The sequence below is a fragment of the Pongo abelii genome, chromosome 18, assembly GCF_028885655.2.
Source record: "Pongo abelii isolate AG06213 chromosome 18, NHGRI_mPonAbe1-v2.0_pri, whole genome shotgun sequence".
In the NCBI taxonomy this organism is placed as follows: Eukaryota; Metazoa; Chordata; class Mammalia; order Primates; family Hominidae; genus Pongo; species Pongo abelii.
In genome coordinates, this window is record NC_072003.2 from 20,587,875 (window position 1) to 20,614,860 (window position 26,986).

Genomic DNA, 26,986 nt, shown 5'->3' on the forward strand with positions numbered 1-26,986 from the left:
AGATCAAGACCAGCCTGAGCAACATAGCAAGGCCCCATCTCTATAAAATATATATATATATATTTAATCGACAACAAAAACCATCTGTACTAAACACATACAGACTCCTTTTCTTGTCATGATTCCCTAAACAATACAGTATAGCAACTATTTACATGGCATTTACATTGTATTCATTTTTCTGAGTAATCTAGAGATAATCTAATGTATACAGGAGGGCCAGGCATGGTGGCTCATGCCTGTAATCCCAGCACTTTGGGAGGTCGCGGTGGGCGGAACACTTGAGGCCCAGGAGTTCAAGACCAGGCTGACCAACATGGTGAAACCCCATCTCTACTAAAAATACAAAAAGTAGCCGGGCGTGGTGGCACACACCTGTAGTTCCAGCTACTCAAGAGGCTGAGGCATGAGAATTGCTTGAACCTAGCCGAGGTGGAGGTTGCAGTGAGCCAAGATTGTGCTACTGCACTCCAGTCTGGGTGACAGAGTGAGACTCCATCTCAAAAATAATAATAATAAATAAAAATAAAGTATACAGCAGGATGTGCATAGTTAAATGCAAAGACTACATCATTTTATATCAGGGACTTGAGCGTCTATGGGGTTTGGTATCCACGGAAAGTCCTGGAACCAGTCCCCCATGGAAGCCAAGGGATGACTCTAATCAGAAACTCTCAGAAAGAAAACAGAGTTGAATAAACTGGCCTTAGAAAACACAGGAGCCGGCCAGGCATGGTGGCTCACGCTTGTAATCCTAGCACTTTTGGAGGCCAAGGCGGTCAGATCACCTGAGGTCAGGAGTTCGAGACCAGCCTGGCCAAAAATGGCAAAACCCCGTCTCTATTAAAAATACAAAAATGAGCTGGGCATGGTGGCGCATGCCTGTAATCCCAGCTACTCAGGAGGCTGAGGCAGGAGAATCACTTGAACCCAGGAGGCGAGGTTGCAGTGAGCCGAGATCGTGCCCCTGCACTCCAGCCTGGGTGACAGAGCTAGACTCCATCTCTAAAAACAAAGAAAACACAGGAGCCTGGACAGCTTAGAATATCCCAGAATCCAGGAACTCTCTCAGGGTTTCCACCTCCTGACCTAAAGGCAAATTTCTACAATGAGGCTCTGACGGGCCCGGCCTGGATTATGTGGCCACCTTAGAGGTGGAATCCTGTTACTGGCAGATGTCAAATAAAGGCTGGTATCCCCAAAAAAGGGATGCTAAGCAGCCCAAAGCAAGTATACAAGGTAACATATATGTTAATTAGCTTGATTTAGCCATTCCATGCTGTATACATAGATCAAAATATCATATATACCTTAAATATGTATAATTTTTATTTGTAATAAAAAAGTAAAATGAGTCTCTCGTAAACAGAATATAATTGGATCTTGTTTTCTCAACCCATTCAACTTGTATATTTAGCTGTCTCCATTTCACAGGCAAGAAAACTGAGTCTCAGAGAAGTTTGATATGGGTAGTGTGTCAGTCAGATTCTTCTAAGTTGGCCAGAAAGAGAAATATTCTCAGTTTACATTATGAAAGCTGGAAGGCCAAAGTCTCACCACCCAATCAGGGCTGCCAGAGGCTGGCACATCTTCAGGTTACACTCATCACTGACAGCAGTTCTGTAATTCAGGGGACCATCCTAGCTCTGCCCTCTAGGCTCCACCAAGATGGTGACGCAGCATCTCCGGTCTTGGCCTATTCCTCTGCTACCTCCATGCTACTCTCTGTCTCATAGTTTCTGCTGACTTGTGGCTCTTGCCATGACTCAGGTTTCTGTTGACTCATAATTCATGCCAATTCATAGCTCCTATTCACCCATAGCTTCTGCTGACTCAAAGCTTCCTCTTATAACTTTCCTTCTCTGTGTTTCTCTTTCTGCCCCCAATACTGACTACTAATCCTTTCTCTGTCTCATATTCAGATTCTTCAAAAGAAAGCAACTGAATTTTTCAGTTGGTCCTCAATATCCCTATTTGTTGGATTTTCCACCTTAGGTTCGGTGTCCGCTGCTGTCCAGTTAGCTGAATCCTGCAGTTGTAAGTTGCAAAATGGGGTTTATCAGTGTGAATAACCTCTCAGAAGGGGCAGCAATGCAAATGCAATGGGATCCTTCAAACCAAGTAGGACCAAGATTTTGAGTCAAGGTTCTCTGGTTGCAAGTGTTTCCCACCTGAGTATCCGGGTTGCCCTATCCCACAGGATCAAAAAATAATAACTAACACTGACTGTCAAGCACCATCCTAGCCTTACACAGACTATCTCAACTAATCCCGATCCCAGTCCCAGGAGGCAGCCTCTTTAATTGTGCCCATTTCACAGAAATGAAAATTCATTTAGAAAAGGTAAATAACAGGCTCAAAGTTATACTTCTACTAAGTAAATTATCTATCAATAATTACTTTAAGTATAAATGAATTAAATTCCCCAATTAGAAGACATAGAGGAGGTGAATCGGTTGAAAAAACAAGATCCAACTATACTTTGTCTAAAAGAGACTCGCTTTACTTTTTGTTATAAATAAAAATTATGAGCTGGGCACGGTGGCTCATGCCTATAATCCCAGCACATTGGGAGGCCGAGGTGGGCGGATCAGCTGAGATCAGGAGTTCGAGACCAGCCTGACCAGCATGGATAAACCCTGTCTCTACTAAAAATACAAAATTAGCCGGGCATGGTGGTGCATGCCTGTAATCCCAGCTATTAGGGAGGCTGAAGCAGAAGAATCGCTTGAACTCGGGAGGCAGAGGTTGCAGTGAGCTGAGATCGTGCCATTGCACTCCAGCCTGGGCAACAACAGTGAAACTCTGTCTCAAAAAATAATTATTATTATATTTATGGTGTACATGATTTTTTGATATACGTATACAGTGTGGAATGGCTAAATAAAGCTAATTAACATATATGTTACCTTGTATATGGATCACTTTTGTGGTTAGAACACTTTTATTAACTAGTCACAATAGACCTCTTGAACTTTTTCCTCCTGGCTAATTGAAATTTTTTATCTTTTGACCAATGTCTCCCCAACCTTCTCACAGACACCCTCACCTTGCTTCTGGTAACCACCATTCTACTCTCTACTTCAATGAGTTCAACTTTTTTAGATTCCACATATAAGTGAGATCATGTGGTATTTGTCTTTCTGTGCCTGATTTTATTTCACTTAACATAATGTCTTCCAGGTTCATCCACATTGTCACCAATAACAGGATTTCCTTCTTTGTTTCCTTAATTTTATGGAAATGGGTTAAGGCTGAAGAGTATATATACCACATTTGTGTATGTGTATCACATTTTCTTTATCTACTCATCCACTGATGGACACTTAGGTTGATTCTATACTTTGTCTATCGTGAATAATATTGCAGGGAACATGGGAGTGCAGATATCTCTTCAACACACTGACTCCATTTCCTGTATTTATTTATTTATTTTTATTTTTATTTATTTATTTTTTTTTTTCAGACGGAGTCTCACTCTGTTGCCCAGGCTGGAATACAGTGGCACAATGTTGGCTCACTGCAACCTCCATCTCCCAGGTTCAAGTGATTCTCCTGCCTCAGTCTCCTGAGTAGCTGGGATTACAGGCATGCATCACCACACCCAGCTAAGTTTTGTATTTTTAGTAGAGCTGGGGTTTCGCCATGTTGGCCAGGCTGGTCTTGAACTCTAGACCTCAGGTCATTTGCACAGCTTGGCCTCCCAAAGTGCTGAGATTACAGGCATCAGCCACCGTGCCCAGCCCTTCATTTCCTTTAAATACATCATAATAGGATGGCTGGATCATAGAGAAGTTCTATTTTTAGTTTTTTGAGGAATCTCCATACTGTTTTTCATAATCATTATACTAATCTACATTCCTACCAATAGTGTACAAGGGTTCCCTTTTTCTTCATATCCTTGCCAACACTTGTTATCTTTTGTCTTTTTGATAATAGCCATTTTAACAGGTGTGAAGAAGACAATGAAATTGTCTCTTCATGGCCAGGTGTGGTGGCTCATGCCTGTAATCCCAGCACTTTGGAAGCCGAGTGGGGTGGATCACGAGGTCAAGAGATGGAGACCATCCAGGCCAACATGGTGAAACCCTGTCTCTACTAAAAATACAAAAGTTATCTGGGTGTGGTGGTGCATGACTGGAGTCCCAGCTACTCTGGAGGCTGAGACAGGAGAATCACTTGAACCCAAGAGGTGGAGGTTGCAGTGAGCCAAGATCACACCACTGCACTCTAGCCTGGCGACAGAGTAAGACTCCATCTCAAAAAAAAGGAAAACAAATTGTCTCTTCACTCTATGGATTGTTTCCTGTGCTGTGCAGAAGCTATTTAGTTTGTTGTAATCCCATTTGTCTATTTTCACTTTTGTTGCTGTGCTTTTGTGGTCATATCCAAAGAAACCATTGCCTAGGTCAATGTCTTAGAGCTTTTTCCCTATGTTTTATTCTAGTAGTTTTACAGTTTCTGGTCATATGTTTAAGTCTTTAATACATATTAAACTAGTCTTTGTTTATGGTGTGAGGTCTAATTTCATTCTTCTATATGTAGATATCCAGTTTTCCCAACATCATTTATTGAAGAGACTGTCCTTTCCCTTTTGTATGTTCTCGGCATCTTTATCAAAAACCAATAGACTATAGATGTATGGATTTATTTCTGGGCTCCCTATTCTGTCTCATTGGTCTACCTGTTTTTATGCCATTACCATGCTGTTTTGACTACTATAGCTTTGTAGTATATTTTGAAGTTAGATACTGTGATGCCTCTGGCTTTGTTCTTTTTGCTCAAGATTCCTTTGACTATTCAGTGTCTTTTGTGGTTCCATACCAATTTTAGGATTATTTTTTCAATTTCTGTGAAAAATGCTGTTGGACTTTTTATAGAGAATGCATTAAGTCCATAGATCACTTTGGGACTATGAACTCTTTTTTTTTTTGAGATGGAGTCTCCCTCTGTCACCCAGGCTGGAGTGCAGTGGCGCAATCTCGGCTCACTGCAAGCTCCACCTCCTGGGTTCACACCATTCTCCTGCCTCAGCCTCCCAAGTAGCTGGGACTACAGGCGCCCACCATCACATCCAGCTAATTTTTTGTATTTTTAGTAGAGACGGGGTTTCACTGTGTTAGCCACGATGGTCTCAATCTCTTGACCTCGTGATCTACCTGCCTCAGCCTCCCAAAGTGCTGGGATTACAGGTGTGAGCCACCATGCCCAGCTAACACTATTAACTCTTATAATCCATGAACACAGAACATTTTTCCATGTGTTTGTGTGTTTTTAAATTTCTTTCATCAGTGTTTCATTGCTTTCAGTGTACAGATCTTTCACCTCCTTGGTTAAATTTATTCCTGAGTATTTTTTTTTCAGCAATTGTAAATAGGATTGTTTTCTTGATTTCTTTTTCAGATAGTTGCAACAAAAGCAAAAACAGACCACAAAGAAACAAGCAACAGAGCAAAAATCAACCTACGGAATGGGATAAAATATGTGCAAATTGTATATCTAATATGTGGTTAATATCCAAAATACATAAGTAACTCAAACAACTCAATAGCAAGAAAACAAATAACCCAATTTAAAAATGGGCAAAAGGCCTGCATAGACATTTCTCCAAAGAAGACGTACAAATGGCCAATAGGTATATGAAAAGATACTCAGCGTCACTAATCATCAGTAAAATGCAAATCAAAACCACAATGAGATATCACCTCACACCTATTAGAATGGCTGTTGTCAAAAGGATAAATAATAACAAGTGTTGGTGAGGATGTGGAGAAAAGGGAGCCTGATGCCTGATATGGTTTGGATATGTGTCCCTACTCCAATCTCATGTTCAATTGCAATCCCCAATGTTGGAGGTAGGGCCTGGTGGGAGGTGATTGGATCATGGGGACGGAGTTCTCATGAATTGTTTAGCACCACCCACCCTCCCCGCCTTAGTACTGTAAAGTGACTGAGTTCTCACAAGACCTGGTTGTTTAAAAGAGAGCACCTCCCCTATCTCTCTGTCTTCCTCCTGCTCCCAGCCATGTGAAGTTCCAGCTCCCCCTTCACCTTCCACCATAATTTTAAGCGTTCTGAGGCCTCCCCAGAAGCCAAGCTGAGGCTGCCGTTATTCCTGTACAGCCTGCAGAATCAAGAGCCAATTAAACTTCTTTTCTTAATGAATTACCCCATTTCAGGAATTTCTTTATAGCAGTGAGAGAATGGACTAATGCAGAGCCTTTGCACCGTTTGTGGCAACGTAAAATAATACAACCATTATGGAAAGCAAACAACAGAATGTTAGGATGGCTCTTTTCTTTTCTTTTCTTTTTTTTTTGAGACAGAGTCTCACTCTGTCACCCAGACTGGAGTGCAATGGCACAATCTCAGCTCACTGCAACCTCTACCTCCAAGGTTCAAGCTATTCTTGTTCCTCAGCCTCCCGAGTAGCTGGGATTATGGGCGCGTGCCACCACGCCCAGCTAATTTTTGTATTTTTAGTAGAGAAGAGGTTTCATCATGTTCACCAGGCTGCTCTCAAACTCCTAACCTCAGGTGATTCACCCACCTCAGCCTCCCAAAGTGCTGGGATTACAGGCGTGAGCCACCGCATCTGGCCCAGGATGGCTATTTTCAAAGAAGCAAAAGATAACAAATGCTGGCCAAGACGTAGAGCTCTTTCACTGTAGTTCCAACAAAAAAAGGGTTGTTATTTGTGTGTGTGTGATTTTTTTTTCCCTGAGCAGCCCAGGCAGAGCACACTGGGACCCGTGCACTGTCCTGTTACCTTCACATTTTATCTCCACTGACTCCAGGCCCAACCCCTACTAGAGCTGCAGCTGTGCCTGTGCCCAAAGTCAATAGACTGAGGAGCAGAAAGAGGGAGTGGACTCTTACCCCATGGCTGGCGGACATTAAGATTTATCTCTAGGCCAGGCACAGTGGCTCACACCTGTAATCCCAGCACTTTGGGAGGCCAAGGCAGGCAGATCACCTGAGGTCACGAGTTCAAGACCAGCCTGGCTGACATGGTAAAACCTCCCATTTACAAAAAATATTTTTTAAATTAGCCAGGTGTGGTGGTGCGTGCCTGTAGTCCCAGCTTCTTGGAAGGCTGAGGCAGGAGCATTGCTTGAACCTGAAAGGCAGAGGTTGTAGTGAGTGGAGATCGCACCACTGCACTCCAGCCTGGGCGACAGAGCGAGACTCCATCTCAAAAAAAAAAAAAAAAGAAAGAAAGAAAAGATTCATCTCTAGCTTGCAAAGCCGAAGTCCACCAACTGCCATTGAGAAGCCCCTAATCCATGAATGAGGGGCTTTAGCTTCCTTCATAGCCAGACAAGGACAGAGGAAACGGAAGAGAGGAGACGGATCAACTACCCAGAGAAGCCAGAAAACCCTCTGCCAGGGAAAATCCCACTTGTAAAAATAAGAGGATTATTTGGCTGTGAAATTTGCTTAATAATTGAATAGAAAACTTATTTTGATTCCCCAGGAAAAACCCAGACATTAAGTAATGTAAATTCCTCTTCAGCCAGGAGCCAAATAAGCAGAAAATATGAATTACTAGAGTCCTCCCCAATGCCAGACCCACATTCTATTTCACAGGAAATAAACAAAGAAAAAAATTCTCTGACATGGGGATTTTTCTCTAATCAGCAAACTGTCAGAATGGGTTGGGGAGGGAACTGCCCACATTTTCCCATCCTCCTTCCTCTCTCTCTCTCTATACCACGGCCCCTCAGAATCACTCACAGAGGACTAATCATATTCCTTGTGTCCATTTGTGAATCACTTGGATCCTCCAAGGGCTGGCGGAGGAGCAGCTCATGACCCGGCAATGTCATAAATAAGTGATCAATGTCCCAGTAGGCGGAAGCCATCAAGAAGCAGAGAATGGGCTGGGCGTGGTGGCTCACACCTGTAATCCCAGCACTTTGGGAGGTGGAGGCAGACGGATCACCTGAGGTCAGGAATTCAAAACCAGCCTGGCCAACATGGTGAAACCCCGTCTCTACTAAAAATACAAAAATTAGCTGGGCATGGTGGCAGGCACCTGTAATCTCAGCTACTCAGGAGACTAACACAAAAGAATCGCTTGAATCTGGGAGGCGGAGGTTGCAGGGAGCCAAAATCGTGCCACTGGACTCCAGCCTGGGTGACAAGAGTGAAACTCCATCTGAAAAAAATAAAATAAAATAAAATAACCAAAAAAATAAATAAACAGAGAATGGGGTCAACTCACCCAGCCACATGTGGAAACAGGCCAGGGCAGGATGAGGGACGGCTTGAACAAATTTTACCTTTCATATGGTACAAAACTGTTTTTATTTGTTCCAAGTAAATATCCAAGAGTTCAAAAAATAGTTGCAAAACATGATGTTCCCCACTCTCCTTTAAAAGTGATTAAGGCCGGGTGCGGTGCCTCACGCCTGTAATCCCAGCACTTTGGGAGGTTGAGGCAGGCGGATCATGAGGTCAACAGATTAAGACCATCCTGGCCAACATGGTGAAACCCCGTCTCTACTAAAAATACAAAAATTAGCTGGGCGTGGTGGCTCGCACCTGTAGTCCCAGCTACTCAGGAAGCTGAGGCAGGAGAATCGTTTGAACCCAGGAGGCAGAGCTTGCAGTGAGCCGAGATCACGCCATTGCATTCCAACCTGGGTGACAGAGCGAGACTCCATCTCAAAAACACAAAACAACAACAACAACAACAAAAAGTGACTGATTAGCCAGGCGCAGTGGCTCATGCCTGTAATCTCAGCCTTTTGGGAGGCTGAGGCAGGAGGATTGCTTGAGTCCAGGAGTTTGAGAACAGCTTGGGCAAGATGATGAGACCTCATCTCCACAAAAAAATTTAAAAAATAAAAAAAATAGCTGGGCATGGTGGCACACACTGTGGTTCCAGCTACACAAGAGGCTGAGGTGGGAGGATCGCCTGAGCTCAGGAGGTGGAGGCTACAGTGAGCTGTGTTCTCACCACTGCCTTCCTGCCTGGGTGACAAAGGGAGAACCTGTCTCAAAAAAAAAATTTTTTCATGAGAAAAACAGTGGCTGATTATACAAGCACATGTGATGTTAGAGAGCTAGCGAAAGTCCCACCTGTTTGTTTGGGTTCTGATACTGATAGCAGCTGTTAGGATTTTCTGAACATTGATCCTGTGCCAGACACTGAACTAAATACTTAGCGTGTTCATACGTTTAATCCTCATGATTAGCCCATGAAGCCAATGCAGTGACTAAGACAGAAGCCAGCATTTGAATCTGCCTCCTCCACACACTAGCTGTACAATCAAGTGACTTGACTTCTCTATGCCTCAGTTTCCTCTTCTATAAAATAGGTATAAAAATAGTACCCATCTTGGCCGGGTGCAGTGGCTGACACCTGTAATCCCAGCACTTTGGGAGGCTGAGGCGGGCGGATCACGAGGTCAAGAGATCGACACCATCTTGGCTAACATGGTGAAACCCTGTCTCTATGGAAAATACAAAAATTAGCTGGTACGCGCCTGTAGTCCCAGCTACTCGGGAGGCTGAGGCAGGAGAATTGCTTGAACCCAGGAGGCAGAGGTTGCAGTGAACCCAGATTGTGCCACTGCAGTCCAGCCTGGCAACAGAGCCAGACTCCATTTCAAAAAAAAAAAAAAAATAGTACTCATCTTGTAAAACTGCTATGAAAATTAGATGAGTTATATGAACAATATCTGGAACATAGTATGTGCCATAGAAGTATGGCATCATCTTTATCATCATCATCATCATCACAGGCGAGATAACCGAAGCTCAAAGGAAAGAAGGCTACGCTATTTCCCCACAGTCCAGTTGACTCTCAGGCTCATCCTCAAGCCCCTTCCTTCCCCACATTCTTACGCACACCGTTGCTAGGCTGCATTCTTCAAGCCCCCGTCCTTTGGATGCCTTGGGAAGTGGGAACATCACCTCTTCACTCTGCTTTTGGAGCCATCGTGCTGGAAGGACAGCAGGCGTGGACCTCCTCTCCCTAGGCACCTACCCACCACCCACAATGCAACCTCTTCACCTGGCACGAGGCACTCCTGGGAGCTCTCTCCAGCTTCCACTTGCCGTATTGTGTGCTTTTCGAAGAGGATGCAGACATGCAACCCCATCCCACAGCAGCCCACAACTTTAACAACAAAAGAGAACGCATCAAGTAGTGGCTTCTCAGTGTCTTTCACCACATCTGGGCACACCAACTCAGAAAACATGCCCATCCACTCAGTCCCAAAGACATGACTCTTTTTTTTCTTTTTTTTTTTTAAACTCTGTGCCTATGCTTACCCAAAGACAATACTGTTCTTCTTTTCTTCTTTTCTTTTTTTAAGACCAAAAAAAAAGACAAAGTCTCATTCTGTCACCCAGGCTGGAGTACAGTGGTGCTATCTCGGCTCCCTGCAGCTTCTGCATCCCTGGGCTGAAGCGATTCTCCTGCCTCAGACTCTCGAGTAGCTGGGATTACAGGTGTGCACCACCACACCTGGATAATTTTTGTTTTTTTGTTTCTTTGGGTTTTTTATTTTTATTTAATTAATTAATTTATTTATTTATTTTTCCTGAGACAGAGTCTCGCTCTGTCCCCCAGGCCATGATCTCAGCTCACTGCAACCTCTGCCTCCCAGGTTCAGGCGATTCTCTGGCCTCAGTCTCCCGAGTAGCTGGGAATACAGGTATGCACCACCATGCCCGGCTTTTTTTTTTTTTTTTTTGTATTTTTAGTAGAGACGGGGTTTCACCATGTTGATCAGGCTAGTCTTGAACTCCTGACCTCAGGTGATCCACCAGCCTCAGCCTCCCAAAACGCTGGGATTACAGGTGGGAGCCACACAGCACCCCACCCAATTTTTGTATTTTTAGTAGAGACGGGGTTTCACCATGTTGGCCAGGCTGGTCTCCAACTCCTGACCTCAGGTGATCCACTCGCCTTTGCCTCCCAAAGTGCTGGGATTACAGGTGGGAGCCACCATGCCCAGCAAAGACTGTTCTTCTTAGTGAAGAAAGGAGACAGGAGAAAGATATCTGCTAACTCAAGATGATTTTGGTTTGCTCTTCCTCTATGCCATTTTTCCCATTCCCGCAAACCCCATCACAAGGAGGAAAACAAAAAGAGAAAGAAAGAAAATTTTGACTGCTAGAAAGAACTTACCCAACATAAAAGCATTGCGGATGCATTTGTTTACTCTAAAATTTTCTTGAAGACCTAGTATAGGCCAGACACTGTGCCGAGTTCAGGACTCCACCTCTGCTGATAGAGCCCTTGTGATACAACAAAGACTTCTTGTTCTCTGAGGGATTGCTATTCATGTGATTTGAATTAATAATAGTAATAACTCAACATCTCACTGGCCCACTGCCCTGCTGGTTCTCAAGGCTCTACGACTTCTGCAAAGTGCTCTCTCTTTAGGACTTTGTCCATGGTTTCCTTCATCTCTTTGAGTATATTTAAGACAGTCGATGTAAACTCATTGTCAGCTGGGCATGCTGGCTCATGCCTGTAATCCCAGCACTTTGGGAGGCTGAGGCAGGCAGATCACTTGAGGTCAGGAGTTCAAGACCAGCCTGGCCAACATGGTGAAACCCTGTCTCCACTAAAAATACAAAAATTAGCTGGGCGTGGTGGTGGGCATCTGTAATCCCAGTTACTTGGGAGACTGAAGCACAAGAATCACCTGAACCTGGGAGACAGAGGTTGCAGTGAGCCGAGATTATGCCACTGCACACCAGCCTGAGTGTGCCTTCATCTCAAAAAAAAAAAAAAGTAATTGTCTAGCCTGGCATTGTGGTGCACACTTGTAGTTCCAGCTACTCAGGAGGCTGAAGCAGGAGACTCACTTGAGCCCAGGAGATAGAGGCTGCAGTGAGCTATGATTGTATTACTGCACTCCAGCCTAAGTGACAGAGGGAGACCCTGTCTCTAAAAAAAAATTAAATAAGTAAATTTTTTTAAAAGTCATTGCTGGGCTGGGCACAGTGGCTCATGCCTCTAATCCAGCACTTTGGGAGGCTGAGGCAGGTGGATCACGAGGTCAGGAGTTTGAGATCAGCCTCACGAACATGATGAAACCCCATCTCTACTAAAAATACAAAAATTAGCTGGGCATGGTGGCGTGCACCTGTAATCCCAGCTACTCAGGAGGGTGAGGCAGGAGAATCGCTTCAACCCCGGAGGCGGAGGTTGTTGTGAGCCAAGATCGCGCCATTGCACTCCAGCCTGGGTGACAGAGTGGGACTCCGTCTCAAAAAAAAAAAAAAAGTCATTGCCAGTAAGACCAATACCTGGGTTGCCACAAGGACAGTATCTAGTCATTTCTTTCTTGCCACAAATGAGTGGAACTTTATTATTTCTTTCCATGCCATGAGGGTTTTTGTTGACATTTTCAATTTATGGCAACACTGAAAATCAGATTTTCCTCCCTCCCCAGGGTCTATTGTTGCTGTCTATCATGGGTTGCTGTGGTTTGCTTCTTTGGTAAATTTTCCACACTATTTTTGTAAAGTCTGTATTCTTTGCTGTTTCTGTTTCTGTTTTTTTCTGTTCTGTTCTTTTTGCTTGTCAGTCAACTGGTATTTTGAGAGCTACCTAAAATGGCTGAAGCCAACAAATAAAGAAGAATAAAATGAAAGAAACAAGAAAACAGGAGAAAGAAAGAGAAAGACGGAGGAAGAAAGAGAGAGAGAAAGAAGGCAGGCAGGCAGAAAGGAGAGAAAGGAAGGAAGGAGGGAAGGAAGGAAGAAAGGAAAGAAGGAAGGAAGGAAGGGAGGGAGTGAGGGAGGGAGGAAGGAAGAAAAGAAAAACCCTATCCTAGTCTTTGCAAATTGGATCTGTTTGGGGCACTCTCTCAACCCTTAACCAGGCCATTTATACTCTGCCTTAGCCTTCACTTCCTGCTTGCACAGAGACCGAAGGCCAGCAAGAGATGAAAGCCCAGGGTCTTCTTAGGCCTTTTCTTTTGTTTGTTTTTGTTTTGTTTTGTTTTGAGACAGAGTCTCACTCTGTCACCCAGGCTGGAGTGCAGTGGCACAATCTCAGCTCACTGTAACCTCCGCCTCCCAGGTAAAGTGATTCTTCTGCCTCAGCCTCCCGGGTAGCTGGGATTACAGGTGTGTGCCACCATGCCCGGCTAATTTTTGTATTTTTAGTAAAGGCAAGATTTCACCATGTTGGCCAGGCTGGTCTCAAACTCCTGACCTCAGGTGATCCAACCACCTTGGCCTCACAAAGTTTCTTAGGCCTTTTCTGAGCATGCAACTGACTATGGGCCTGCACACAGCTTTCTTGATTTCCTGGTTTATGTGGACACTTTTAAAAGCCTCTACAGACACAGATCACTTTTTCCAAACTTTTCCTTCCCAGGCTGCCTGGTCTGTCTATTGCTTGTCCCAAGTGTTGTCCCCTGCCCCAGGGTATTGAGGCCAGTACCTATGTCTTTCAATGCTTTTGTCTAAAGCCACCTGGGAAGCCATGCCAGCCCTGAAAATGCTCTTGGTAAAAAGCTCAGAAACCTTTCTGCTAGTCCTTGGGGAAGTCGTCAGACAGGTGAAGACCTATAACCACAATTTTTTTTTTGAGACAGAGTCACCCTGTCACCCAGGCTGGAGTTCAGTGGCATGATCTTGGCTCACGGCAACCTCCGCCTCCCGGGTTCAAGTGATTCTCCTGCTTCAGCCTCCTGAGTAGCTGTGATTACAGGCGTCCACCACCATGCCCAGCTAATTTTTTGTATTTTTAGTAGAGATGGGGTTTCACCATGTTGGCCAGGCTGGTCTCAAACTCCTGACCTCGTGATTCACCCACCTTGGCCTCTCAAAATGCTGGGATTACAGGTGTGAGCCACCACACCCAGCCTACAACCACAATTCTTTGAGAGTAAATTCTGTGTACTCCCCCTAAGCTAGCAACCAGCTCCAGAAGTGCAGGCTGACATCCTCATGGTCCCTGCTGATCTGGAGTTGGGGGGATGTTACATGAGCAAGCAAAAATGCCATCAATCACACTCTCTTATCACAGGAGAGCTTTCTTTCCTTTTTTTTGAGACGGACTTTTGCTTTCACCCAGGCTGGAGGGCAGTGGCACTATCTTGGCTCACTGCCACCTCCTCCTCCTGGGTTCAAGGGATTCTCCTACTTCAGCCTCCTGAGTAGCTGGGATTACAGGCACATGTGCCACCACACCCAGCTAATTTTTGTATTTTTAGTAGATCTGGGGTTTCACCATGTTGGCCAGGCTGGTCTGGAACTCCTGACCTCAGGTGATCCACCCGCCTTGGCCTCCCAAAGTGCTGGGATTACAGGCGTGAGCCACCACACCCAGCCTCAGAGCTTTCTTTCTCCAAATTTTCCCTTGGTAGTTGTAAATTTGTTTGTTTCCCTTTTTAAAAACTAGAAGGCTGGGTGTGGTGGCTCAAGCCTGTAATCCCAGCACTTTGGGAGGCTGAGGCTGGTGAATTGCTTGAGCTCAGGAGTTCAAGACCAGCCTGGGCAACATTGTAAAACCCTGTCTCTACAAAAAATACAAAAATTAGCCTGGCATGGTGGCTTGCACCCATGATCCCACCTACTCTGAGGCTGAGGTGGGAGTTCAAGGCTGCAGTGAGCACTCCAGTCTGGGGGACAGAGTGAGACCCCATCTCAAAAAAATGAAATATAACAAAAAGCTAGATCCCAGAGTACTTCAGAAGTTGATTCTGACCGTTTTTGCCACCTCATTAGTTGTGCTGGGGGAGGGATGGAGCCCTGGAATTCCCTACTCCACCATTTTGGGCCACACAGTACCTTTAAAGCGCTCCTCTGTCTCTGGGGAAATTCCTACATTGTGAGTCTATAGATCCCCTAGGTGGAGGCCAGCACTTGTTTTCCCCATCTCCCTTGCAGACAGTAACCCCCTCAGTTCCTAGCAAGATTGGCTCTCCATCTCACAAATATATTATTTTTTTAAATGGATTTTTCTTTTTTTTTTTTTTTTTTGAGATGCAGTTTTGCTCTTATTGCTCAGGCTGGAGTGTGTACAGTGGTGCCATCTTGGCTCACTGCAACCTCCGCCTCCCGGCTTCAAGCGATTCTCCTGCCTCAGCCTCCCGAGTAACTGGGATTACAGGTGCGTGCCACCAGGCCCAGCAAATTTTTGTATTTTTAATAGAGATGGGGTTTCACCATTGTTGGCCAGGCTGGTCTCAAACTCCTGACTTCAGGTGATCCACCTGCCTCGGCCTCCCAAAGTGCTGGGATTACAGGCGTGAGCCACCACACCCGGCCAAGAGTTTTTTTTTTTTTTTTTTTTTTTTTTTTTGAGACACATTATCTGTCTCAAATAGGCTGGAGTACAGTGGCACAAACATGACTCACTACAGCCTTGACCTCCTAGGCTCAAGCGATCCTCCCACCTCAGCCTCCTAAGTAGCTGGGACTATAGACTCATGCCACCACACCCAGCTAATTTTTTTTCTTTTTTGTAGAGACAGAGTTTTGTTATGTTACCCAGGCTGGTCTCAAACTCCAGGCTCAAGTGATCATCCCACCTCAGCCTCCCACAGTGCTGGGATTACAGGTGTTAGCCACCACTCCCAGCACTTAAAAACAGATTTACTAATGACCACAAAGGTGTTCCTGTCCACTCAGGATCTTATGTTCAGTACTGGCTCAGCACAATCTGCAGCCCTAAACATCCATTTCATAAAGAACACTGTTCAGGCCCCAAAGAATGTCTCATCTCTGCCGGGCACGGTGGCTCATGCCTGTTATCCCAGCACTTTGGGAGGCCGAGGCGGGGAGATCACCTGAGGTTGGGAGTTCGAGACCAGCCTGACCAACATGGAGAAACCCCATCTCTACTAAAAATACAAAATTAACCGGGCATGGTGGCACATGCCTGTAATCCCAGCTACTCGGGAGGCTGAGGCAGAAGAATTGCTTGAACCCAGGAAGCAGAGGTTGCGGTGAGTCGAGATCACGCCATTGCACTCCAGCCTGGGCAACAAGAGCAAAGCTCTGTCTCAAAAAAAAACAAAAAACAAAAAACAGTATCATCTCTTGTCCTAAAATCTCAAAACAAAAGGCAACTATGGCCAGGTGTGGTGGCTCACACCTGTAATCCCAGCACTTTGGGAGGCTGAGGCAGGCAGATCACTTGAGGTCAGGAGTTTGAGACCAGCCTGGCCAACATGGTGAAACCCCATCTCTACTAAAAAATACAAAAATTAGCGGGGCGTGGTGGCGCGCACCTGTAATCCCAGCTACTCGGGAAGCTGAGGCAGGAGAATGGCTTGAACCAGGGAGGTGGAGGTTGCAGTAAGCCAAGATTGTGCCACTGCCACTCCAGCCTGTGCGGCAGAGCAAATAAATGAATGAATGAATGCAACTATTTTATGTCAGGAAGGTTTGTGGGTTGCAGCTGCTACCAATGTTGGAGACACACATTGCTTCAGAGTATGCAAAGGACTTGAGTGTTGAAACACATAAGTAAGACAAAGCAGAAATTAATTCTTAAATTCCTCTTCTCAGGATAACAAGTATCATTTCTCAGAAGTGCTGAGAGTCCATTTTTCTGTTTCTCCTCGTGTTCCAAATTGTGCCTCCAGACATACTCACGAGTTAGAGAGTAATATGGGTCAGGTGTGTTAGTTCATGCCTATAATCCCAGAACTTTGGGAGACTCAGGCAGGGGGATCACTTGTGGCCGACCAGCCTGGGCAACATAATGAGACCCTGTCTCTACAAAAAAAATTAAAACTTTGTTTAAATAAAAATAATAAAAATTTTTAAAAGAGACCAATATGGCTACTCACTGTAGCTGAGGAACATTTAGCCATTTAAACAATTTGTATCACTCTCTAATTTGTATATAAGATTGAGACACAAAATGTATGTTGCAATATCAGTCCTTTAGATGAGCAATTAGATGGACAATGAACACTAGAACTGGGAAAAGTTATTTAATAATAATATGCAATAAGATTTAATTTTTGAAAATATTAAATATAAATTTTTCAGCTTTTATTTTTTATTTTTCATTTTTATGTTTTTTGAGACAGTATTTCGCTGTGTCACCCAGGCTGGAGTGCATTGGCGCGAGCACATCTCACTGCAGCCTCAACCTCCCTAGGCTCAGGTGATCCTCCCACCTCAGTGGAGTATCTGGGACTACAGGTGTGTACCTCTATGCTTGGCTAATTTTTGTATTTTTTGTAGAGATCATATTTCATCATGTTGCCCAAGCTGATCTCGAACTCCTGGGCTCAAGTGATCTGTCCACCTCAGCCTCCCAAAGTGGTAGGATTACAGGTGTGAGCCACTGTGCCCACCCAATTTTCAGCTTTAAGCAATTTTTATTTAAAACTTTGTAAAAATACAAAAATTAGCCAAGCACGGTGGCGGGCACCTGTAGTCCTAGTCTCCCAAGTAGCTCGGGAATCATTTCCTGATTCTACAGTTTGAAGATGGTAGATTGTGGGACTTCTCAGACTCCATAATGAGGTAAACGAATGTCTCATAATATATCTTTCTTTTTTTAACTTTTATTTTAAGCTCAGGAGTACAAGTGCAGGTTTGTTACATAGGTACACGTGTGTCATGGGGGTTTGCTGTACAAATTATTTCATCACCCAGGAATTAAGCCTAGTACCCATTAGTTATTTTTCATGGTCCTCTCCCTCCTCCCACCCTCCACCCTCCAAAAGGCCCCAGTGTGTGTTGTTCCCTTCTATGTACCTATGTGTTCTCGTTATTTAGCTCCCACTTATAAGTGAGAGCATGCGGTATTTAATTTTCTGTTCCTGTGTTAGTTTGCTAAGGGTAATGGCACTATCACTGATCATTAGAGAAATGCAAATTAAAACCGCAGTGAGATACCATCTAAGCCAATCAGAACGGCTATTATTAAAAGGTAAAAAAATAATAAATGCTGGCAAGGTTGTGGAGAAAAAGGAACGGCTGGGCGTGGTGGCTCATGCCTGTAATCCCAGCACTTTGGGAGGCCAAGGTGGGCGGATCACGAGGTCAGGAGATCGAGACCATCCTGGCTAACACAGTAAAACTCTGTCTCTACTAAAAATACAAAAAACTAGCCGGGCATGGTGGCGGGAGCCTGTAGTCCCAGCTACTCGGGAGGCTGAGGCAGGAGAATGGCGTGAACCTGGGAGGCGGAGCTTGCAGTGAGCCAAGATCACGCCACTGCACTCCAGCCTGGGTGACAGAGTGAGACTCCATCTCAAAAAAAAAAAAAAAAGAACACTTATACACTGTTGGTGGGAGCATAAATCAGTCTAGCCATTGTGGAAGACAGTGTGGTGATTCCTCAAAGACCTAAAGACAGAAATAATATTCGACCCAGCAATCCCATTACTGGGTATGTACCCAAAGGAATATAAACCATTCCATTATAAAAACACTTCCACACATATGTTTATTGCAGCACTATTTACAATAGCAAAGACATGAAATCAACCTAAATGGCCATCAATGATAGACTGGATAAAGAAAATGTGGTACATATACACCATGGAATACTATGCAGCCATAAAAAAGAATGAGATCATGTCCTTTGCAGGGACATGGATGGAGCTGGAGGCCATAATAAATCTTCCTGTGTATCTCTATATATCCTATTTGTTTTGTTTTTCCAAAAAACCCTGACTAATGCAGAGACTCAAGCCATCTGTCTTCCACTAGACTTTGCTGTATCACTAATGTTGAGCACAGTGCTTGACATGTAACAGGTACTCAGAAAGTGTTGAATGAGAGAATTGAAATGAGATGCTTAAAAGCTACAGACGACTAATGGCTTCTAGGACAACAGACAATCAGAGTCCCTAGCAATGGCTAATTAAACCATTCCAATCTGATGTCCAAAATATTGTGTGCTAGAGACCCCCTTTCTTTTCCCATTAATTGAACAAGCCCTGTCTTTTTTGCTCTTGTAGTCAATTGTTCTTCAAGTGTAATTAGCCCTTGCATTTTGACAGTAAATGAGACTCCAATACTTTGATAAATGGCTTGTTTCTGGAAAAGGAGTATTTGTGAATAGAAAACTCAGTCGTCTTCCCCCTTTCTCCCACCTCTTCCTCTTCCCCCTACTTTGGGTGGCCCTTGGCCTACGCTATTACCTTCAGAAAGGAACAGTGTTTCTTCGAAAAGGATAGCAACACAGAAATAATGGATATCATTCATTGAACACCGCTTACATGGCAGGTGGGTACATTCTATGCAATGCAACAATCCTGAAAAGTCATTTTAAAATATCTTTATGTTCCAGCCGAGTAAACTGAATGAAGCTCATTGAGACTGAAGAACTTGTTAAAATCCCACAGTTACTAGGAGGCTGAATCAAGATTCAAACACACCCAAGTTTGTCTGATGCCAACATCTGTGCCTTTTCTGTGATTCGGTATCTCCCTTAGACCGTAAGGAGTTGGCCCTTGTTGAGAAACTCCTATGGCCTCACTTGTTAGTGGAACAAATAGCATTGGCTTTGCCTCTTAGCAAGGAACAAACACCCTTCCACTTGGTTCAGATTTCTTAACTCCTGTGATCTGTTTTGGTCTTCTCATTAACCCTCTGGGGGTGGGGGGAGTGACGGATAATTATCACTCGCATTAGGTAAGAAAATGGATAGTGTCTCACATGGCTTGCGGTGGGCGGGTATGAGCATCAAATCTAGGCAGCCTGACCAACCACGTCCCCTCCCTTAGCCTTTACATGATGTGCTCTTCATCAGCTGTCTAGCCCTTCCCAATTGACAAAGATTCTTTGTTCATATTCGTGATCTCATTTGGTGTGGGGACATGGAGACTGATTTGCTGAATTTTTTTAAAAGATGGAAACACTATGGAAGATCGTCTAAACTAATTCAAATGATTTCCCTTGTCTTGACCCAAGGGGGATGTGTGAATTTCTCAAAATTGTCCATATGACATCATGCTCATTAGGATAGTCACCATCAAAAGAAAAGAAAATAACAAGTGTTGGTGAGGAGGCCAAGAAATTAGAATCTTCGTGTACTATAAATGGGACTGTAAAATGGCATAGGCATTATGGAAAATTGTATGGAATTTTCTCAAAAAAATAAAAATGGAATTACAATATTATCTCACAACCCCACTTTTGGATATACATGCAAAAAAAAAATAAGCAGAATATCAAAGAAATCTTAGCACTCTAATGTACATTACTCAACTATTTGTAATAGCCAAGATGTGAGGTCAAATGTCCCTGATGGATGAATGGATGCAGAAAATGTGGTCTATACATGCGATGAATATCATTCAGCCTTAAAAAAGAAGGAAATCTTGCTATATGCTGCAAGTTGGGTGAAACTCAAGGACACTCCACTAAGTGAAATAAGTTAGTCACAAAAGGACAAATACTCTATGATTCTGATCATAAGAAGTATCTCAAGTAGTCAAAATCATAGGAAGTAGAAAGATGGTTGGTAAGGGCTGGGGGAAAGGAGAGGGGAGGGGGAATTAGTGTTTAATGGGTATAGAGTTTCTGTTTTGTAAGATGCAAGTTTGTGGTGTTCTTGTTTGTTTGTTTGTTTTTTGAGACACAGTCTCGCTGTGTAGCCCAGGCTGGAATGCAGTGGCACAATCTCGCCTCATCGCAACCTCCACCTCCCAGGTTCAAGGGATTTTCCTGCCTCAGCCTACCGAGTAGCTGGGATTACAAATGTATGCCCCCAGGCCCAACTAGTTTTTGTGATTTTAGTAGAGATGAGGTTTTGCCATGTTGGCCAGACTGGTCTTGAACTCCTGACCTCAAGTGATCCACCTGCCTCCCAAAGTGCTGGGGTTACAGGTATGAGCCACTGTGCCTGGCCAGATGAAAAAGTTTTATAGATCTTTTGCATGACAAAGCAACTATACTTAACACTACGGAAATCTATATTAAAAAATGGTGTGAAGATGGTAAATTTAATGTTATTCGTTTTTTACTACAAAGAATTTTTGAAAAAATGAATGCTGCCTGCTTTTTTTTTGTTTGGTCCAGGGCTATGCTTCTCTCTCAGGTTGTATGTTATTTTCTTTGCCATAGCAACTTTGAGAAGTAAGTGGGTGCTTTTGCTACACCTCAGGGGGAATCAGGTAAGTGAGGTAAACCTACCAGAGAGTCCATCTCTTCCAAGGTGCATTCATTCATCTCCCTTAGAATGGAGATGGAGCTATGAAGTAACCAGGGGTGGCATTATCAGTCCCACATGGGGAAACCAAGACTCAGCATGACCACTGGAGTGTTCAGGGTCACCTGAGGGTATTGGTGATGGAGGGTAGGGTGAGACAAGATCCCAGGAATTCTGATGCTGGGTCCAGAGTTAGTGAAGTAGGAGGAGTGGCACATTTTTAAGACTTGGAACTGAAGAAAGTGGTGAGAAACTTAGATGCTTTTCTTATTTTTATTATTCTACGTAAAGAACTTTCTACAGCACTAAAGTGAATAGTTCCGTTGAGTTGTCCAGCCCTGACCCTTGATCTCAATGCCCATCAGCGGCCTCAGACTTGGGCTTTCTTGTAGGCTGCTAGACCACCAGATGTGTGTGACAGGCACATCCTCCAAGGGAGAGGGAACAGCTCCAGCAAAGGCCCTGGAGTCTGGATCAAACTGCCCAGAAGTTGAGGGCCATTGCATTCACATTTTAGTGTGAATAATCAGATGGCTTTCTTCCTGGTGTCCGGATAAGAATTTTGACTAAGAGGAGAGTGGAGGCAATTAGGGACAGTGCAGAGCACCCTGGAGATGTCATCATAGAGCCCTACTTACAAAGGGGAGGGAGGTCAAAGGTAAAAACCATTTACTTTGAAACGTGGTGTAAGGTGGCCTTCATGTTTTAAAAAGGAGGAAGGGCTCTCCCTTCCCTGATTTCTCTCGTCTGCCTCAGGACTCAGACTAGCCCTTTTAGCAGAGGGAAGCCTATAGAGAGGAGGTCATGTACTAGTTGATTTTGGACTAAAGGCATCCCAAAGATGTACTATTTTTTGCTCCCTGCACTATTTTTTTTTAATGGAACCAACGTTTAAAAATAGGATTTCTGCCTTCTCTTAAAACATCAGATGATCTGGTAATGCTGAGCTCCTGTTCTCACATGGGAACAACTGGCTGGAGCTGAGTGGCAGCCATCTCTTTAGAAAGACGTTAATTTGAAGTTTGCTATAGTCCCCATCATTCCTTATATTTCCCCCAACACTGAGACCCAAGTCACTTGAAAGTCAATATGATAATTCAAACACCAGGATTCTTCACTCATTTGTGGGTTTGTGACCTGTGATATTGTGGATTCGTGACCTTTGGTTTAGAGGTCAAGTATAGGGGTTGTGAATAAAACTTGTGTTTGAATCAGATAAGAACTGTACCAATCTCAAAGACGGTGAATTAAAGATTAAAGAAAATATTGCATGCTTGGCATAATGTGTGGAACACAACAGCTATTGTAAACACCCAGTAGGAATGTAAGCTCCAAGAGGGCAGGTAGAAACCATGCTAATTTAATCCACTGGGGATATGACATTTGATTCCAATTTAATAGATTTAATTCTTTGCAATATCCCCAGTAACTGTTGAATGAATGAGTGAGTGAATGAATGAATGGATGGATGGATGATGGGAGAGCCCGGCGGAGTTTTAAAGGCTGGAATGAAAAGGAAGGTAGTTATGATAACAGCGTTTCGCTGGGACTCCAAGGTGCAGCCAGGAAGAAAAGCCCGCTGGGACGTGCCAGGGTCTGTGACTGCGCTCCGCTGGCACCCTGACGGTAGGTATCTGCAACGTCCCTTGGGAGCCAGACAGGGCTGACTTGCCCAGGACCTGTCAGGGCCATGTCCACCAGCTCTTGCACGGTCTGGTAACTGACAGCATCCTGATTCCTGCACGTTCCCGCCTCTGCCATCTGATCAGCAAAGACAGAGACCCACCCCAGGGATCCACCATCCAAGGGGAGCCCAGCCTTTTCCTCCAAGCCGGGACCGCGCCCACACTAGACATGGCCTCCCTCGGGCTTCACGCAGCAGCACCGCGCCCGCAGCCTCCAGGCATCGCGTCCGGCTGGAGAGGCAGCTATCGTCCCACAGTGAACATGGCGGCCGAGGCGGCTTCAGCGCGGGGCGGGCGGTGCCAGGAGGCGCGTCACGTGAGCGGCCCAGCTGGGCGGACCGTGCGCGCGCCCGCTGGCCGCCGCTCGCTCGCTGGCGCCGCTGCGCTTTGAGGTGTGTTGGGAGTCGAGCACCCGGGCCCGGTGAGGCGCGGCGCTGCGGGATGCGGCGGCGGCGGCTGTGGCGGGGCCGCGGGCCAGGCGGGCGGGCGCGGTGATGAGTGTCTGCAGCCGCCGCCATGTCCAAGGTAACGGCGCCCGGGTCCGGGCCGCCGGCGGCGGCGAACGGGAAGGAGAAGCGCTCCTTCAGCAAGCGGCTGTTTCCGAGCGGCCGCGCTGGCGGCGGCGGCGCGGGGGGCTCCGGGGCGTCCGTGCCGGCCGCGCCCTCCTCGCCCTCTTCTGCACGCTCGGTGGGCAGCTTCATGAGCCGCGTTCTCAAGACGCTCTCCACGCTCTGGCACTTTAGCTCTGAGAGCGCCGCCCCGGACCGCGGCGGCCTCTGCAGCTGCTTCCCGCCGGGGCCGGCCGCCGCCGTGCCCGCCGCCGCGCCCGCCGCCGCCCGCCTCTCCCGCGCCGCCAAGCCGGTGCCCGGCGTGGCGGGGCTCCGCAACCACTGCAACACGTGCTTCATGAAAGCCATGCTGCAGTGCCTCAGCAACACCGAGCTCTTCGCGGAGTGCCTGGCGCTGGGCCAGTACCCGGCGGGGCGGCCCGAGCCCGAGCCTGACCCCCAGCAGCCTACGGGTGGCGGCGCGCAGGGCCAGGGCGAGGTCACTGAGCAGCTGGCGCACCTGGTGCGGGCCCTCTGGACCCTGGAGTACACCTCGCAGCACAGCCGCGACTTCAAGGTGAGCCCGCGCGCCGCCGCGCCCCGACTGCACCCGGAGCCCCTGGGGCACCTGCCCGCCCAGGTCTTCCTTCCCTCGGTTCCTCTTGGCCTGGCAGGCTTCTGCATTGGTTGCTCCGAGTGGTCTGGGCAATCGACCAGTGATTGTAAGGAGGTTCATTCATTCATTCATTTATTCACTCACTCACTCACTCAACATGTATTTATTGAGAGCTTACTACATACATGCCCATACTCTGTGATAATAGGCAATGGGAGTGACGTTGCAATGAACAAGACTGTCCGCCTTCATGGAACTTGCATTTTTGTGGGGTGGGAGTGTTGAGCATGGGTTCAAATCCTGATTCTGCCACTTACTAGCAATGTGACCTCGGGTAAGTTAAGCAGCCTCTCTGTGCTTACAGTTTCTTCATCTGGGACCTACTTTATAAGGTGGTTGTGAGCTGCAAACAAGTTGATATATTAGGTCGAACACTGTGGAATTATCCATATTTCACCGTTTTTTATTTACAGATTGGCACTTTTATAGGGTTCAACCTGATAAGTAAAATACTTCAATATCGTGTATTTGCTGCTATTATTTTTGTTATTAAAGACTTGAAGAAGTTAACGAGGTAATATCAGATAGTGGTTTGAAGAAAAAAAACCTGCTGATGTGATTGATGTGCTGACAGGCTACTTTTTATTTTTATTTTGTTTTTAGAGACAGGGTCTTGCTCTGTTGCCCAGGCTGGTCTTGAACTCTTGTCCTCAAGCCACCCTCCCCTCTTTGGCCTCCCAAAGTGCTGAGATTACAGGTATGAGCCACTATGCCCAGGCTTTTTTTTTTTTTTTTTTTAAGAGACAGGGTCGCTCTGTATCCGGGTTAGTGTTCAATGGTGCAATCATAGCTTACTGCAGCCTCAAACTTGGGCTCAAGCAATCCTCCCACCTCAGCCTCTGCAGTAGCTGGGACGACAGGTGCCTGCCACCACTCTCAGCTAATTAAAACTTTTTTTTTCTTGTAGAGACAATTCTTGGTATATTGCCTAGGCTGGTCTTGAATTCCTGGCCTCAAGTGATCCTCTCGTCTCGGCCTCCCAAAGTGCTGAGATTATAGGCATGAGGCACCACGTATGGATGCTATGATTCCCTTTAACCCCCATAGTAACTAGTCGTGACCCTTGTGTGCATATTCATGAGCAAATGAATGAGCAGGGAATTAACTTCTCTATTTACTTTACTTTGAGCAATGATGGGAGCAGAGAAAGGCTGTTTCCAAACTCTAGAGAAGGAAATTAAACGCTTTCTTTATTTGAAGGTTATGGCTCTCTGTAGCTGGAAAAGAATAATAGTAAGAACTTATTCCCTGACCAGAGTTGCTCCCAGTAATTACACAGATACATTAAGTTAGAAAGTTCTTTAATCTTCTAAAAATAAGAGTTCCTTTTTAACAGTACAGTGACAACTTGGTGAATCTTCCTCATTTCAGAGTCTTCGTGTCATGGAAGTTATAATAAACTAGGGTAGCTAAGGAAAAGGACAAACTCCTTTAAAAGCAACAGCTAGTGGAAAATATCTACTAGTTAATGATTTCACAATTTTAATAGTGACAGGAAGAAAGGAGAGTAGCTTAATTTCCCTTCAGATGGGAAAGAAAGGAGTATTGGCTGCTTTTTATTTTATATCCAGCTGGAGGAAGGGGTTAGTTACCCTTCAGGTTCTATTGTGATGTCAGGCAGCTGGTTAAGCTGTTGTAGCTGCGGCCACCCCTTCCCAGATTCTGTCAAGCTTCAGAGGGTAGAGCTGGGGGAGGTGGAGGGCATCCAGGGTCAGAGGCTACTCTTTCCCTTTTGAAAATCTGTGAGCCTATGAGTTTTGAATGTAGTGAGACTCCTAGTGCAGCTGAGATCTTGGGCAGGTCACTGAGCCTCAGTTTCCATATTTTCCTTTTCATTGCCACATAGTAATACCATCCTCACAGATTGTGGTGTTTAACAACCATTGACTCCTTTACACCTGAGTGGTGAAAACATTTTAGCAAGAACAACCAACCAACACACCAACCAACCCAGCCTGTGACAGCAGGTCTGGGACATAAGAAAGGGATGCTGGTAGGACAGAGGCATAGAAAGGATCTTGCAAAATATCACCATAGTTAAGTGCTGATGAGAAGTACGCTCCACCTCTACACTTTCACTGGGTCTAGCTTTGCAAGTCTGATTGTTTTATAGCTTACCTTTGATGTGTACATGCTCTAGGGTTTTTTTATTTTTTTATTTTTGTGAGACAGAGTCTCGCTCTGTCACCCAGGCTGGAGTGCAGTGGCATGATCTCGGCTCATTGCAACCTCCACCTCCCGGGTTCAAGCAATTCTCCTGCCTCAGCCTCCCAAGTAGCTGGGATTACAGGCACCCACCACCACACCTGGCTAATTTCTGTATTTTTAGCAGAGACGGGGTTTCACCATGTTGGCTAGGCTGGTCTTGAACTCCTGACCTCTGGTGATCCACCCGCCTCAGCCTCGTGCTAGGATTACAGGCATGAGGCACCATGCCCGGCCATGATGCTCTAAGTTTTGACCACTTGAATTTCAGACTGTTTTTGAAGAGGTGGTATTTATTTATATCTCCAGTGTTCTAGTGCTGGATGACTCACTGAGGAGTATGTCCCGGAGAGGGCACTCACTTCTCAGTATGATACATTCTGTGCCATTGTATCATCATTGAATAACACAATGATAATCCATGTGCCTGGCATTTTGGGGAATGAGTCTTTTACGTAAGTGACTTCTGAGGTAACTACTTATTTGAACATCAGATCCTTACAATTTTAACCTTTTCTTTTGATTAGATGGCTTGATCATATTATTTTGTACTCATTGCCAGGGTGAGAATCCTAGACATACTCATTTGTTCCTTGGTGACTTAGGGTTGTTATGAACATCATTGATTGATCTCCTTTTAGGTAATATGGAGGTTTCTTTTGGGGCTAGTGGGACTACATAGGCCCTATTGAGTGGTTCTGGATTGCTATATTGTTCGAATTCTTATTTCTCCTATGATATTTCCTTTCATTACTCCCTACCA

The 26,986-nt window shown here is 45.3% G+C and overlaps 1 protein-coding gene and 1 long non-coding RNA gene across 8 annotated transcripts in view; one reads left to right on the plus strand and one right to left on the minus strand.

Moving 5' to 3' along the window:
- LOC129050926 (uncharacterized) overlaps nt 1-8,682 on the minus strand; it is a 45,422-nt gene extending 36,740 nt beyond the window's left edge. Inside the window, exon 1 of the long non-coding RNA XR_008514833.2 lies at nt 7,738-8,682. This is a non-coding gene — a long non-coding RNA (uncharacterized LOC129050926). The remainder of the gene's footprint in view (nt 1-7,737) is intronic.
- Nucleotides 1-26,986, plus strand: part of LOC129050924 (ubiquitin carboxyl-terminal hydrolase 31-like) — a 363,751-nt gene that overhangs the window by 289,710 nt on the left and 47,055 nt on the right. The gene's annotated exons all lie outside the window — the stretch shown is intronic.